Raw genomic sequence first — 16424 nt, 5'->3', positions numbered from 1 at the left:
ACAAAACTTCTCTATTCCACTTCTTGTCATCCTCAAACCGATGGACAAATCGAAGTAATAAATCGGATTCTAGGATCTTTGCTAAGAACTGTGGTAGGTAAGAATGCCCGTAATTGGGAAGAATGTTTACCTTTTGTTGAGTTTGCTTATAATCGATCCATTCACTCCACAACAAGTTATTCTCCATTCGAAATAGTTTATGGTTTTAACCCACTAACTACTTTGGATCTTATTCCCTTACCTTTAGATCAGGTTGCCAGTTTAGATGGTGAAAAGAAGGCTGTCCTTGTCAAAGACATTCACGCCAAAGCCAAACTCAAGATGGAGAAAACCTACGAGGCAATCGTAAACCGAGTTAACAAGGGCCGACGACATGTCACCTTTGAACCAGGAGATTGGGTATGGGTTCACATGAGAAAAGAAAGGTTCCCGACACAAAGGAAATCCAAGCTAGACCCACGAGGCGATGGCCCATTCCAAGTTCTTGAACGAATCAATGACAATGCCTACCGCATTGATCTTCTCGGTGAGTATAACGTGAGTGCATCCTTTAATGTTTCTGACTTATCTCCTTTTGATATTTTAGATTCGAGGATGAATCCTTTTAAGGAAGGGGGAGATGATACATGCACCACATGCCCTAAAGCTAAGGATGATGAATTTACTATACCACTTGGCCCTATCACACTAGGTCGGACCAAACTTCTTAAAGACAAGCTTCAAATCGCAGTTCAAGCATTCATCCGGAAGGGTCTAATAGCAGCAGATTTGCAACAACTTTTTTAATAAGATCTAGTTGTTATCCGGTCGACATGTCTTCTGTAGATACAACCTTCTATCTCTTATCTTTCCAACGGTTCTTGAATCGCATCAATCCGATATCGGGAACTCAAGATATGGTCATTTTACTGAAGATGGTGCATGGAGGAAATCCTATACGGGATTAATACGTTATTTTGTAAATATTACGAATTTTCAATATTTATATTGATTATTTGTAATATAATTTAATATAGGATGATTAATTATCTTTTAGGATCATATTTATTATTTTATTAGTAATTAAGGTTGGGTTAAAACAATATTTTTAGTTATTATTATTTTATTAGGAATTAGAGTTAAAACATGTTTAGTTTATTAATATTTTATTCTTTAGTTATTTAGGACCTTTAGAATTCAGCCCCTATATAAAGGAGGCTTCATTCAACTTTGTAAATCAGATTTCTTTGATCAATAATACAACGAGAGTTTGTTTTTGCAAGTGCTGATTGCCTTGTGCCTTCGAAGCTTCTTCTCCTGGAGTTCTTTCAAGTTCTTGTGAGGGAGATTAATCTTCACACTCCAATTTGCCTTTTCATCGCGACTAGGAGGGTTGGTTAGAGCCATATTATCGTGTTTTCCTTTTCATTGCGACTAGGAGGGCTCGATATGACATTATCCATCGATTTTCCACATCCATCCACGCCATCAATCATCTTTACCGTTTACTTTCATAAGGGAGATCTTTGATTTCTTGGTTATTTTTCTCTATTTTTAATTCCTTTATCTTTTGTTTATCTTATTTTAATCTTGTTTCTTTTCTTGTTTCCAGCACCAAAAGAAACCCTAAAGAACCCTAGCTATTGCCGCCACCTTCCTCATTCATTCCTTATTGTTCTTCATCGAGTCTAGAGCTTTTCTAGGTTTGATTCTTCAACAAGAGCAACGTTCATCAATCCGCCACCGCTTCCCTATCAGCCTTGTGGTGCAGCCTTGTGCATGGGATAATGGCTAGTCATATGTTCCCTATTGGGCATGCACAGGTCTCCTCCAAGATAGCTTGAGTTGTAGAGCTAGCTAACAAGTATGGGTTGTTTTGTGAATAATCTTCTTAGCCGAGTCTTTGTGAGCTCTATAACAATATGTTCAGCTACATTTAGCTACCATTGATATCACTTTTGGCAACTCAGCTACAAATAGTCCAACTAGTTGAGTTTAGCTAGCCTTGAGCTCCTCCAGCTGAATTGAGCTTTCCTTAGTGTTCCATGAGCTGCCATGTACTTTGTGAGCTGTTTGTGAGTTGCATATGATGTCCAAATCATCCACCAAGCTACCTCAACGTTCCTCACACTCCATTGTACCTATATGTGCAAGAAAATAAGGTAAGTCCATGATATTGAGCTAAGACGAGCTAAATACCTTTCTGCCATATAAGAATATGGTAATGTGAGCTATGATTGAAGGTCATGAGCTAAATATATCATCTCATAACATGTGTAAGATAATGCATGAAGCTTAAGAGCTAATATGAATGCATATGATCTAATAAAATGAATTATAATGATGCTTTCTTGATGTATATAAGGTAATCATGTTTAATATGATTATAAAACTATCCTAATATGCTTAAATATCAATGTGCATGTTGTGTTCATACTAAGTTATTCTTTAACTATTAAAACATTATATAATATAACAAGAATTATTATCATGAATTGTATTATAAGAGCATGTAGTATATAACATATATATATATAGTAATTTCATTATAAAGGTATTAAAGAGTACTCCCTTTATTGATGAAAATGTGCTTGTATCATCCCCCCTTCTTTAGGGTGATTTGTCCTCAAATCGAGTTCATTATGTCCTTATATAACGCCACGTCTCCTTGCTAAAAGAAAGCATCCTTTGAATGGTTGTGTTCTTCCATTAAGTATCATTTCATAAGATTTCCTTTTAGGCCTTTCTTTGGAATTTGATTTACCAACAGGTACCTTTTGAGAGTGATCTTCCTTTAAGGATAACCCTTTTGGAGGTGACCTTTCACGTGATTGGTCCTGAAAAGTGAGGAGAGAAGAGGTTTCAAATGAAGGTTTACTTACCTTTTGGCGATTGAAACCCTTAGTGAAAAGTTGTGTCTTTAAATTCCAATCATCACCAATTTTCGTAGGAACCTCTTCATTTTCCAGCCTTGAACCATTGTGTTTCTCTATGAAGAAGTTTGGTGCATGTTTTGTTCCTCTTTATTCTTATTTGGGGTTTTATCTTTGCGTCATGTTTGTACACTCTTTCACATATACAACTGATCTTGTTGCACCTCTTTTGGCGTCAAAGGCATCAAGGTTACCTTGCGTCCATCATGCTTAAAAATGTATTGATTGTGATAACAACCATGAATGGCCCTTTTGTCGTACTGCCATGGTCTTCCAAGTAAGATGTGACTAGCATACATTGGACAATGTCACAAAGCACCTCGTCCTTGTACCTACCAACTGAAAAAGGAATTAGAACTTGTTAGGTAACGTTTAACTCACCTCCTTCATTGAGTCATTGGAGTTTATATGGAGTGGGATGCTTTGATGTTTCCAATCCAAGTTTTTCAACCATAAGAGTACTGGCTACGTTTTTGCAACTTCCTCTATCGATGATCATTGTGCAAACCTTATCCTTGACATGGCATCTTGTATGGAAAATATTGTTTCTTTGAATATCCTCTTAGGATGTTTATGATTGTAGGCACCTTTTCAAAACAAGCATCTCACCATGATCTGCATTTTATTTAGTTTCTTCGTCTTGCATTGTTTCAGGTTCCTCATCAAAAATAGGCTCGTCAGAATCCGATACAATATCTCCATTGTCAAGTACCATCATGGCATTTTGGTTGGGACATTGACTAGCAACATGTCCTTTCCCAAAACATTTGAAACATTTAATGTCTATGGATCTCTCAAAAGTACCGGTTTGCTTTTCTTTACCCCTACTAGATTCACCCACTTGTTTAGTCTTGGTAACTTCTATATGATCCTTGGCTTGTGTCGGAATTGGTTTCCTGAAGGTAATAGGTTCTTGCTTCAATTTGGTGGCCAAAATTGGACTGCTCCTAGTGTACGATTTTCTTTTGAGTTATCTTTTAATTTTCATGGCCACATGTACCATCTCTTCAATCTCTACATAATGCTGAAGTTCAAAAAGGTTAGCAATATCAGGATTTAGGCCAGATAAAAACCTTACCATGGTTGCTTCTTTGTCTTCATCAACATTGCCTCGGATCATGGCTATTTCCATTTCTTTGAAATAATCTTCAACGCTCTTGCTTCCTTGTTTCATATTTTGTAATTTATGGTAAAGATCTAGGTGACAATGAGTAGGCACGAACCTTTTCCTCATAATAGCCTTCATTTCTTCCCATGTATTAATGGGGCGTTAACCATTTCGCTTCTGGAACTCACCAATTGGTCCCACCAAACTAAGGCATAATCCACGAATTCCATAGCAGCAAGCCTGACCTTCTTTTGCTCCGTATAATTTTGGAATTCAAAAATGTGTTCAATCTTGATTACCCAATCAAGATAGGCTTCAGGATCAGTTCGTCCTTGAAATAGAGGAATGGTCACTTTGATGTTGTTGAAGTTGTCATTCTGATTTCGATGAGCATCTCTTTGTGCTACTGATGTTACTTCAGCCTCCTCTTCTTCGAATTCTTCTTCTATTCTAGGGCGATTTACTCTTTGATTACCTAAAGATGCTTCAAATTGGTCCATATGACCATGCAAAGGCTCCAATTCTAATTTCAGTAATTTGGCCATTTCATGCATGATTGCTTGAGTTTGTAAATTAGGGGCATCTCTTTCAGGGGTTCATCCTGGACTTTGAGACATGGTTAGTGAAATAAGAAAAGAGTAAGATGTGTAAAAGACCTTACCAGAATGTACTCTCTCAAAGCCTCACGAGTCACTCCAAGGAAACTTGAATGTCACTCAATCTGCTCGTGTTTGCAACTCTAGGACTTAATGGCTTTTACTTGTCCTCTTCTGATCTCACACACTCTCCAGCCTTTTTCCTCTCGATTCTCTTGTCTCAAGTTCTAGAGAACTTTACTCAAGTTCTAGAGCACTTTACTCAAGACTATATCAAGTAAATTTTACTTGTTTGGCGTCGGCTGCAAAAGGGTTAGTAGGAATGGAAAACAAAATATAATGAAAGGGTAGCTTAGAAATAGAAAGAAGAGAACATAAAGGGTTACTTACACAAGTCACTTTACAACCTTCTATCACCACAATCAATTTAAACGGCTTACTTGACTTGCTTGGTGATGAGAATTGTTGATGAGTGCTTCAACTTCTTTCTTTTCTTTTCTTTGCTTTTCTTCTTTTTAAGTGTTGATTTTTCTTTCTTTTGAGTACTTCACTTTGTTTTCTGATTTTTCTTGATTTCTTTGACTTTGCACTTCTTTTTGTATTTTTCTTTTTGTTGTTGTTGCACGTTGCTTTCTTCCACCAAGGCTCTGATTACTGCTTGACGTAAGGCACTTGTACCTTAACAATTGATTGTGGATCTAGGAATGAAGTAAAACAACCTGCACAAGTGAATGGCTCAAAAAGAGATGGTTAAGGGTGGTAAACGTATGGAGAATAGGTGGGCTGTTTGAAATAAGAGATGGAAGCGAAAGATGGTTGATATGGCTATGGTTATGGTTATGGCTTATGAAACAAAGGGATGGTTGTGAGGATAGTATCTTAAAGAATACTCAAAGAAGAACCAATGCTATAGAGAGCCAAGACCCAGACTTTATATTGCTTCTTTAAGGGGTGGTATTAAGTACTTTGACCCACTAGTTATATGAACTAGGAACCAGAAGTATCAAGGTGAAAAAAAGGGGTTGACGCCACAAGTATTAAAAATACTTGATAAGTCGATAAAAGTCACCAAGACTTAAGGAAGAGAATAATCTCACTTATATTAATCAAAATGGTCTGAGTTCAATTGAGATATGCTTTCCTCTTTATAGTAAATCGAGGGGTATAGCCGAATTGAGACATAATGGTTCGGCCAACCCATGTATCTCCCTATAAAGACATAATTTAAATGCTAAAAGAGATGATGGTTTGACCCTTGATGGAGGGAAATGATCCTTGGCCGAATAACACTTGTATCCCTTCAAATTGGTGCCAAATGGAAGAGGAGATGATGCTTGGCTGAATGGTTAAATGGCTCTTCATCTTGGCGCCTAAATGAGATCATATGCACGGCACATGCGAGCTGGTCATATGGCACGCACATGGGTGTTCTAGGGAGCCTTGTGGTGCAGCCTTGTGCATGGGATGATGGCTGGTCATATGTTTCCTATTGGGCGTGCACATGTCTCCTCCAAGATAGCTTGAGTTGTGGAGCTAGCTAACAAGTATGGGATGTTTTGTGAATAATCTTCTTAGCCAAGTCTTTGTGAGCTCCATAACAATATGTTCAGCTACATTCAGCTACCATTGATATCACTTTTGGAAACTCGGCTCCAAATAGTCCAACTAGCTGAGTTTAGCTAGCCTTGAGCTCCTCCAGCTGAATTGAGCTTTCCTTAGTGTTCCATTAGCTGCCATATACTTTGTGAGCTATTTGTGAGCTGCATATGATATCCAAATCATCCACCAAGCTACCTCAATGTTCATCACACTCCATTTTACCTATATGTGCAAGGAAATAAGGTAAGTCCATGATATTGAGCTAAGAAGAGCTAAGTACCTTGTTGCCATGTAAGAATATGGTAATGTGAGCTATGATTGAAGGTCATGAGCTAAATATATCATCTCATAATATGTGTAAGATAATGCATGAAGCTTAAGAGCTAATATTAATGCATATGATCTAATAAAACGAATTATAATGATGTTGCCTTGATGTATATAAGGTAATCATTTTTAATATGATTATAAAACTATCCTAATATGCTTAAATATCAATGTGCATGTTGTGTTCATACTAAGTTATTCTTTAACTATTAAAACATTATATAACATAACAAAAATTCTTATCATGAATTGTATTATAAGAGCATGTAGTGTATAACATATATATATAGTAATTTCAATATAAAGGTGTTAAAGAGTACTCCCTTTATTGATTAAAACATGTTTGCATCACGACCCATTGTAAAAATAACAGAAAATTTAAAACTTTTATTAAAACACGTAACTTATAAAATGATTTATCATTATGCAGAAATAAAACATATTTTCAGACTCAGATATAAAACAAAATACAATTACATGCCCCCTAATCACATGTATCATACTCTGATAACAACACCGGAAGAGCTCCCTTACTGAAGTCGATAGATGCACTTATATAATTCTTTTAATCTACAATGCTGAGTAATAGAGTGAGCTTCGGAAAGCTCAGTAATACAGAACTACTAGATGATGCTGAAGAATGTACAGATACAGATAAACATATATTTCCTTATTGGTCCAGATAATTACAGATTTTTAGGCTGAGCTGAGGTCCCATTGATATCGTAGGTAGTAACAGATAATATTCAGTTAGAAATATTTCGAATGTTTAGGTTCAGGAGATCAAAATAGGTTATCTAGTGTGTTCCAGCAAAACTAGTAAAACAATATAGATCTTTAAAAATATATTTTTAAAAACATAACACTACCCCCATCCCTTCACAATATGTTTGTGTAGGTTCCCCAGAACCATACACCCAACCCACACAACTTGTAAGGCTCTGAGCATAAAGCTGAGGAACCTGCAGAAATACTTCCTTCAATAATACCTCCCAATTAAAATATTTTTCCGTCACTAAACGGAGATATCAGAAATCAAAACAGAATTCAGAACATATATCAGAACAAAATCTAGATCAAAAATCAGAACAGAATTAAGATCAGAAATCATAACAGAATTTAAATCGGAAATCAGATAAAACATTAATGTAATTAGGGAACACACTAGTGTTTACAAATATTATTCAGAGGTATTGGATAATCTTATCAGGCAGAGAAACACGGATCTTCAGTTTACCGATAGAATGTCAGAATTTAGATCACTATTGGAAAAGTTTATTAGCTGACAAAATCATCCGTTATTCAGAATATGATATATCAGGATCATATCTTATTCGGACATTTTTTTGAAACTTAAGATAATCATAAGGGTATTCAGGATCCTTTACAATCTTTGTAGATTAATTGGATTATCGAACAACTCCAGATGAATAACTCCCAGAACTAATTCTTGTTGACTGGTCAATTCGTTATACTTCCAGAGTATTTACTTTTTAATACCAAAAATTCGTATCCATAGATCATATTCGGAATCATCGCTGAATAGATCTTAAGGAAAATAACAGATATTCCAATGATCTTTATTTCATTTACACGCTTCCATGATATCATGAAATGTTGACGTGCTTGATTTGTAGTTCATTACCCATATACATCATGTATGTTCATTAACATTTCCAGAATCATCCAAATAACTTATTTAATCCTCAGCCATTGAGGTCACTTATTTCATTTAACAGTCAAGTCTATTCAGGTTCCTTCAGAATTTTCCAGAGTAATTCAGACGTTTTCTGAATTTGGGATACATATTGTACTTTTGTTCACCTCAATTCGGTCTTCGTGGTTGATTTGTCGAACAAATATCCAATTCTTAATACTGAATATGATATAGAGTTAAGATGAGATGAATACTTCCAAAATTATTATCGAGCCACACTTGAGAAGACGAACACGCATTCAAGTAATATATATGTCGTTCAGGTACTGAGATATCATTAAAATTGATCAACTCACTTAAGTTGTGTTCCATAACTTTTAAAGGTAGCCCAACACCTATGCTTATTTGGATTCCTTAATTAATCCAAGATATTTACTTAGGATAGGCCATAAGGTTATTTTGGTCATTTTGGTGTTCAATTTTATTCTATTCATTACAGAGCTTGAGGATATCCAATCATTTGGGTCATTTCCATTACAGGGATAATTTGGTCATTTTACAGATCTGGTGTGTTTCAATTATTTCCTTCCATATGAACTTATTATTTAATTCAAACGTATCATCTTTTCCAGACCTTTCGAACAATTTTGACAAAAGAGCACCCTCGATAATTTATTCTTTACTTAGAGATTTTCAAGTCAATTATCTTATCCAAAGTTACTAACAGGTTATCAGGAATTTTCTGTACAAAGATAGGATCTTAACAATTAAATATAAAATTTATCAAGTTAAATATGAATCCTAAAAGTACTTACTCAATCAGGGTCAACTTGTACTATTTTTACCTCTCAAGGGCATTTTCGTAATTTCTTAACCAGATACTTCGATATTAAATCTTAACAAAAATAATATAATTAAGAGATCCTATGGTTAATTGCTTTCCCGATCATTCTCTGATCTTGAAATGATTTCCTTAACAAACTTCTAGCATCTTGCACAAACCCTCTTGGGGTTAAAAACCAGTTATCCAAATTTTCTAAGCAAAACTAGCATTTCTTATGTACATCTGTAATTTTATCAGATCAATATGTCTTTTCAGAGTTATTAACCAACTTCTAGGGATAATTCTTTTCATCTTACAACATAAGAGTATTTTCATAATTTTACCCTACCGAAGTATTCTCATAATTTCTCATCCAAGTATCTTTAACATTTAACATTTGATGAAATAAATTATATATTACAAATTCATGCTATTTCATTTATCACTAATCACATAACTCATAATTTAATTCTAACAATCCCTCAATTTCTTATATTAGTCATCCGAACTGTATTTATTTACCGAATTTTTACCGCATCCATATCGAGTGTATGAATTAATTAAATAGCCAAACGAGGCCAAACATATTCATTCATGCATTTATCAATACCAACATATTCCATAAAGCATAAAAAGGTAGTAATGTATTACCTCGATTTCCGTGCCATACTAATCGACCATAAAAATTCCATTCGAATGCCCTCGATCTTTACTTCAACTTCCAATAATTCTTCGAATACATAACAATAGATATTTCATAAAAAAACAGGGATTAATTTTGAAAAACTGATCAAATCAGATGATAAATCAGTGAAAAACAGCTTACATAATTCGAATTTGGTGAAACAGACCTGGAAAAAGTCAACGACCGTTCAATGGTCGATCAACGCCTATCAAAGTTCTGGTCAACGGTGGTCAACGCCGGTCAACGCAGTCAACAATCAACGCTGGTCAACGGGTCAGGTCGGTCAGTCGGGTCGAGTCAGGTCGGGTCAAACTGATTTTTTTCTTTTTTTTTTCTACTGCCAGACAAAGCCCACTCTCGGGGGCTAGCTTGTGGGGCACGTGAACAGTGTTACGGTGTCCAAAAAATTCCCAAATTTTTTTTAAAATTTATTTTAAGGCATTTTGAGACACTTACCAAGCTCGGTTCAAAATTTTGAACATCGGAGAGCTCGATTCAGAAACATCGAAAACTTTGACTTTCTTACCCATCCATGCGCTGGTGACGACAGAGAAACAGAGAACACTGGTGGACTCAGAACAATGAAAGGAATACGATGGTGCGGGAGGTGTCAAAAATGGATGGTCATATTAACGTGAATCGACGAAAAACCAATGGAAATTGAGTTAGAACTGATGATACTTCTGATTGAAATTAATGACGAACGACACTGATTCATGACGAGAGGCTTGAGGGGTTTTGTTCATCAATCGATAATGAACATGATGGTGGTTTCGATTCGTCAAACGGTGGTCGGACTGTGAGTAGATTGGAGTGGAAAGGAGGGTCAGGGGAAACTGGAAAAATGCTCTGAAAACTAATGGGGAGAGAGTTTATAATTCTATCCTAAAGAAAATTGGCTAAATTAATAGTTTAACCACTGAATTTCCTACACTTTATAAAATGGTAATCAAATTTTACGATTTTACAATTTAATCCTCAATTTCTTCCAAAATACCAATTAAATTCACCGCTTTATAATTTCTAAAATTTTAGCCCCTAAATTTGGGTGTTACAATTCTCCCCTCCTTAAAAGAATTTCGTCCTCGAAATTCATTCATGTCGCACAATTGCATAAATGAAATTTCCATCAATTCTTTCATATCTTCAAATAACTTTTACAGAAGTACGAGTTCTCTAATCCTTAACCAGCTGAGTATACATTTTCTTCATAACTCTCCCTTATTCCAATAAAATAATCATAATATATTTATCATTGTAGAATCAATTCAGCATTGGTTACGAGAATAGGCTCATAGAGCGATAACATATTCAAATTTCATTTCTGGAGTCAGATCAGAATTTCTCCATTGAGTGACTCACATTACTCGTGAGGTACTTACAGAATTCAGATAGACGTTATTGATATTCCTTTTTGCAAAGGTAGAGCCTTAACAGACAGAAACTACGGTTTGCTCGTTACAGATAAGAACTCAATTTTGGAGTTCCGGCTCAGAGAAGTACGATTGTAGTCTAGGGGCATGTACTGATCAGACATCTTTTTAAAATTCGATCGATCGGTCTATCTTAAAATTTTTGACTCAAACTTAAGCTCTGATACCACTAAATGTAACCCCCTCAGACCGATACGGGTAACCCGATCCAATCTGTAGTGTCACATTAAGGCCACCAGAGCAACCCACTGTAAAAATAACAGAAAATTTAAAACTTTTATTAAAACACATAACTTATAAAATAATTTATCATTATGAAGAAATAAAACAGATTTTCAGACTCAGATATAAAATAAAATACAATTACATGCCCCCTAATCACATGTACCATACTTTGATAACAACGCCTGAAGAACTCCCTTACTGAAGTTGATAGTTGCACTTTTACAATTCTTTTAACATGTAATGGTGAGTTATAGAGTGAGCTTCGGAAAGCTCAGTAATACAGAACTACCAAATGATGCTGAAGAACGTGCAGATATAGATAAACATATATTTCCTTATTGGTTCAGATAATTACATATTTTTAGGTTGAGCTGAGGTCCCATTGATATCTCATGTAGTAACATATAGTATTCAGTTCAAATGGAAATATTTCAAATGTCTAGGTTCTGGAGATCAGAATAGGTTATCTAGTGTGTTCCAGTAAAACCAGTAAAAAGATACAGACCTTTAAAAATATATTTTTAAAAACATAACATTACCCTCATCCTTTCACAATTTGTTTGTGTAGGTTCCCCATAACCATACACCCAACCCACATAACCTGTAAGGCCCTAAGCACAAAGCTGAGGAACCTGCAGAAATACTTCCTTTAACAATACCCCCCAATTAAAACATTTTTCCGTCAGTAAACAGAGATATCAGAAATCAAAATAAAATTCAGAACATATATCATAACACAATCCATATAAGAATTCAGATCAGAAATCAGAACAGAATCCAAATCAGAAATCAGATAAAACATTAATGTAATTAGGGAAAACACTAGTGTTTACAAATATTATTCACAGGTATTGGATAATCTTATCGGGCAGATAAACACGAATCTTCAGTTTACCGATAGAATGTCAGAAGTTAATTCACTATTGGAAAAGTTTATTAGCTGACAGAATCATCCGTTATTCAGATTATGAATTATCAGGATCATATCTTATTCGGACATTTTTTTTAAACTTAACGTAATCATAAGGGTATTCAGGATCCTTTACAATCTTTGTCGATTAATTGGATTATCGAACAACTCCAGATGAATAACTCCCATAACTAATGCTTGTTCACTGGTCAATTCATTATCCTTCCAGAGTATTTACTTTTTAATACCAAAAATTCTTATCCATAGATCATCTTCGGAATCATCGCTGAATAGATCTTAAGGAAACTAACAGATATTCCAATGCTCTTTATTTCATTTACACGCTTCCACGATATCATGAAATGCTGACGTGCTTGATTTGTAGTTCATGACCCATATACATCATGTATGTTCATTAACGTTTCCAGAATCATCCAAATAACTTATTTAATCCTCAGCCAATGAGGTCACTTATTTCATTTAACAGTCAAGTTTATTCCGTTTCCTTCAGAATTTCCAGAGTAATTCAGACGTTTTCTGAATTTTGGATACATATTGTACTTTTGTTCAGCTCAATTCGATCTTCGTGGTTGATTTGTCGAACAAATATCCATATCTTAATATTGAATATGATAAAGAGTTTAGCTGAGCTGAATACTTCCAAAATTATCATCGAGCCACACTTGAGAAGACGAAAACGCGTTCAAGTAATATCTATGTCGTTCAGGTACTTACATATCATTAAGGTTGATCAACTCACTTAATATGTGTTCCATAACTTTTAAAGGTAGTCCAACACCTATGCTTATTTGGATTCCTTAATTAATCCAATACATTTACTTAGTATAGGCCATAAGGTTATTTTGGTCATTTTGGTGTTTAGTTTTATTCCATTCATTACAGAGCTCGAGGATATCCTATCATTCCTGAGCTTGGTGATATTCTTGGGTCATTTCCATTACAGAGATATTTTGGTCATTTTACAGATCTGGTGTATTTCAATCATTTCACTCCATACGATCTTATTATTTAGTTCAAACGTATCATCTTTTCCAGACCTTTCCAACAATTCTGACAATAGAGCACCCTCGATAATTCATTCTTAACTAGAATATTTTCAGGTCAATTGTCTTCTCCAAAGTTACCAATAGGTTATCAGGAATTTTATGTACAAAGACAGTATATTAACAATTAAATCTATAATTTATCGAGTTAAGTATGAATCCTAAAAGTACTTTCTCAATCAGGAACTATTTTTACCTCTCAATGGCATTTTCGTAATTTATTAACCAGATTCTTCAATATTAACTCTTAACGAAAATAATATAATTAAGAGATTATATGGTTAATTGTTTTTCCGAACATTCTCTGATCTTGAAATGATTTCCTTAACAAACTTCTAGCATCTTGCACAAACCCTCTTGGGTTTAAAAACCAGTTATCCAAATTTTCTAAGCAAAACTAGCATTTCTTATGCACATCTATAATTTTATCGGATCAATATGTCTTTTCAGAGTTATTAACCAACTTCCAGGGACAATTCTTGTTATCTTACAACATAAGGGTATTTTCATAATTTTACCCTACCAGAGTATTCTCATAATTTCCCATCCAAGTATCTTTAACATTTAACCTTTGATGAAATAAATTATATATTACAAATCCATGCTAATTCCTTTATCACTAATCACAGAACTCATAATTTAATTATAACAATCCCTCAATTTCTTATATTAGTCATCCGAGCCGTATTCATTTACCGAATTTTTACCGCATCCATATCGAGTGTATGAATTAATTAAATATCCAAATGAGACCAAACATATTCATTCATTCATTTATCAATACCAACATGTTCCATAAAGCATAAAAAAGTAGTAATGTATTACCTCAATTTCCATGATATACTGATCGACCATAAAAATTTCATTCGAACGCCCTCGATCTTTAATTCAACTTCCAATAATTCCTCAAATACATAACAATAGAAATTTCATAAAAAACGGGGCTTAATTCTGAAAAACGGATCGACTAAGATGATAAATCAGTGAAAAATAGCTTACCGGGTTCGAATTTGGCAAAACGGACCCCAAAAACAGACTCAAGACGTCGGAAATGTTAGAATAGGTATACCCAAAAAAAGTCAACGGTCAGTCAACGCCGGTTAAAGTTCTGGTCAACGGTGGTCAAAGTTCTGGTCAACGCCGGTCAACGGTCAATGCAATCAACGATCAATGCTGGTCAACAGGTCGGGTCGGGTTGGTCAGTCGGGTCGGGTCAGACCCGTCAAACTGGTTCAAACCAGTCAAACTGATTTTTTTTTGCTGCCAGATAAAGCCCACTCTCAGGGTGACGCGTGGCGCGCGTGAACAGTGTTACAGTTCAAAATTTTGAACGGCGAAGAGCTCTATTCTGAAACATCAAAAACTTTGACTTTCTCACCCCACCATGCACTGACGATGACAGAGAAACGGAGAACACCGATGGACTCAGAATAATATAAAGAACACGAGGGTGCGGAAGGTGTCAAAAACGGATGGTCGGATTGACATGAATCGACGGAAAACCAACGAAAATTGAGTCAGAACCGATGATACTTTCTATTAAAATTAACGACGAACGACACCGATTCACGACGAGAGGCTTGAGATTTCTGTTCATCGGTCAACAAAAAACACGATGGTGGTTTCGGTTCGTTGATAGATCTTGATAGGGGTCTCCATGTTAAACAATGTGATTTGTTGAAGAAATATAAAGAGAAAGTCGATCTCGAGCTGGTTGATTTAAAAAGGGAATACCGTAATCTACAAAATGCAAAAAAAATATGGGTCTAGCAAGACATCACAACAATGCAATTGAGAGGCAACGAGTTCAAAGTCTGGAGGCTAAAAACAAACACCAACTTAGGAGAATTGAAGCCGAGAAGAAATTACGGGACAAATATAAAGCTGAGATAATAAAAGTGACTAAGCAGCTTAAGATTGAAAGCCGTAGAGTCGAGAAATTGAAGACTGAGAAGGAAGCGGTATTGAAGGAGTGGGAAGAAGAAAAACATCGAGTCAGTGGTTTGGAAGATGAGATGAATAATATACTCGAGGAACTCGAGGCCAGAGATCAGAAGATTCAGGAATTAGAGAAAGAAAAAGGAAATGTGGACTGTGAGACAGGGATGGAACCGAATTCTCGAAAGAAAACATGCTGAAATTGGGTCTTGGATACAAAGATTCCAGACAAAGAGTAAAGTAAAGTAATCAATTGCCACAAATATGAAACGATGTCCATTTGAAGCCTTTGGTGTAATTACCCCAATGACATCCATGCCCCACATAGAAAACGACCATGGTGCAGTCATCACGTGCAAAGGTGACGGAGATGTATGGATCTTATCTCCATAGATTTGACATTTGTGATATTTTCTTGTATAATTAACACAGTCTGAATACATAGTTGTCCAATAGTATCCATATCTCATGATCTTCCTGGCCATAGAAAGCCCATTCGCATGTGTTCCACATATCCCTTCATACACCTCTTAAAGTATACTTCTTGCTTCTCGGGCATCCACACATCTCATCAAAACTTGATCACTACCCTTTCTGTACAGAACTTCCCCATCTAATACATATCTGAAAGCCATTCTCCTTATTATCTTTTTATCGATCTCAGACGTATCTTATGGGTAAGTTTAATGCTTGTTGTATTGTAAAATGTCATAATACCATTGACGACCATCTACCTCTTCTTCGATATCATAACAGTGTGCCAGGGTGTTATACATTTGCATTTTAATTGGCATCATGTTAGCTCTTCTATTTGCTTGGAACATTGCAGCAAGCATGGCCAAAGCATCTTCCATTTGATTATCTTCTCGAGGGAGACAATTAAAAGTGACATCTTCAAATTCTTTTACCAATTCAAGGATCAATCTTCGGTATTCCACTAGCTTTGGATCCTTTGTCTCCTATTCTCCTCGCAATTGATACACCACTAGTGAGGAGTCTCCATATACTTGGAACACTTTGATTTTTCTTTCTATAGCTTCTCTTAACCCCATGACACAAGCCTCATACTCTGCCATATTATTGGTGCAAAAGAACTCCAATCTGCTTGTAAAAGGATAATAGACATTTTTTGGGGAAATCAGTACTG

This window comes from Hibiscus syriacus, unplaced genomic scaffold (genome assembly GCF_006381635.1).
Source record: "Hibiscus syriacus cultivar Baekdansim isolate YM2019G1 unplaced genomic scaffold, ASM638163v2 tig00110442_pilon, whole genome shotgun sequence".
Classification (NCBI taxonomy): domain Eukaryota; kingdom Viridiplantae; phylum Streptophyta; class Magnoliopsida; order Malvales; family Malvaceae; genus Hibiscus; species Hibiscus syriacus.
This window is presented reverse-complemented; position numbering follows the sequence as displayed.